Genomic DNA, 1852 nt, shown 5'->3' on the forward strand with positions numbered 1-1852 from the left:
TCTAGAATATTTAAGAGCAATAAATTCTCTCTTAGTTTTTCTCTGCAGGAAAGGCTGAGTTATTCCTCTGACTGTCATCAGAAGATTCACATCAACTTTATAACCTCTGGATCTCTGACCTTTAAAGCAGAGAGAATGGGGATGATTGAGTGATAGCGAATTTGTAAGGGCTTCTGTCTCCTGTGGAGCAGGATTGTCAAAAGTGATGCTTGTTGTGTTGAAAGAAAATTGAAGTTTTGTAAGAGCCGTAACCAGAGACCTCTTCTTATCATAATAGGTCACTCATCCAAATTGGTTTCTTGTCTGGACTAGATTGTGGGAAATGAGCATTTTCTTTCTTAGCAATTACAAAGACCTAACTGAATACCAAGGCGTCCTTGCTATCTGTATTTCTGGGTTCTAATTAATTTTCTGTTTAAATGTTAACTTCATTTACTTAGATTCTTTTTTTTTAAACATGAAGAAGAATATGTTAAAACATTAAGAAAGTCTACATCCATGCCACCCTGAATGTGCCCAATCTCGTCAGATCTCTGAAGCTAAGCAGGGTCGGGCCTGGTTAGTACTTGTAAGGGAGACCACTTAGGAATACCAGGTGCTGTAGGTGTTAAAAAAAAAAAAAAGTTAAGAAAGACTAATATTAGTTTTTTGTGTTTTATTTTCATTCTCCTCGTGACCGAAATTTTCTTAAATTGAGAAGGAAGATGGAATTTTTTATGGGTGCTACATCTCAGGCTCTAGGCAAAAATTTGACATGATTTAACAACAACAACAATAAAAAGAGTAACCTAACAGTTTACCTTTTGTTTAAAAAGAAAATAGATTAAAGTGGCAAAGATGAAACTTATCCAGTATATTTTTTAAATTGTGGTAAAACACACATAACATAAAATTTACCATCTTAACCATTTCTAAATGTACAGTTGAATAGTGTTAAGTATATTCACGTTGTTGAACAACAGATCTCTAAAACTGAAATTCCATACCGATTGAACGACATTCTATTTCCCCTTCCCCACAGCCCCTGGCAACTACCATTTTACTTTCCATTTCTACGTAAAGAGTTTGACTACTTTAGATACCTCAGATTAGTGAAATCAAATAATATTTGTCTTTTTGACTGGCTTATTTCACTTAGTATAATGTTTTCAAGTTTCTTCCATGATATAGTGTCTAACACAGGATATTTTTCTTTTTAAAGGCTGAACAATATTCCATTATATATGATATATATGTATATATATATTGACATCTTATATCATATATATTTATATATATATACCATGTTTTCTTTATTAATCAATAAACAATTGGGTTGCTTCCACCCGTTGGCTATTGTGAATAAGGTTGCAATGAACATAGGTGTGCAAATATCTTTTCATGAGTCTCTCCAATGTCTTTTATAATGTGAAAGAGTGCATAAACATGCAGAATTGCATATTGAAAAGTATTCAATCAGGGCTTATTTATAAATAAATTTGTATTTAATTTAAAACTATTTAAAAAGCAGATTAACTCTTTTTCTTTTATGCTGATTAAGATGTCAATTATTTAGGTAAGTATGCTTACTTATATATATCTTGATTTTATTTATAAAGTATTTGACAGCAATTTGCCCTGGTTTCCTGAAATACAACTTATTGGAAATCAAATAAGTTTCTCTTTTATCATAAAGAACACAACCTCCTACATCTTCCTAAAAGATAAAATATAGTCACGTGTCTGAATTGTATATACATAAATATTTATCTTTTCTGAAATGTAAACGAGTGTTACTTATTAGTTGATGATGATGATGATTATCACTAATTGAGTACTTACCAGAAGTCAGTACATACTACTATGTACTTTA

At 31.3% G+C, this 1852-nt stretch overlaps 1 pseudogene; it reads left to right on the forward strand.

The window, feature by feature from the left end:
- Positions 1 to 488: 488 nt before the first annotated feature.
- LOC111745387 lies at positions 489 to 607 on the forward strand (annotated as a pseudogene).
- The last annotated feature ends 1245 nt before the right edge of the window (positions 608 to 1852 follow it).

The sequence above is a fragment of the Pteropus vampyrus genome, unplaced genomic scaffold, assembly GCF_000151845.1.
Source record: "Pteropus vampyrus isolate Shadow unplaced genomic scaffold, Pvam_2.0 Scaffold153, whole genome shotgun sequence".
NCBI lineage: Eukaryota > Metazoa > Chordata > Mammalia > Chiroptera > Pteropodidae > Pteropus > Pteropus vampyrus.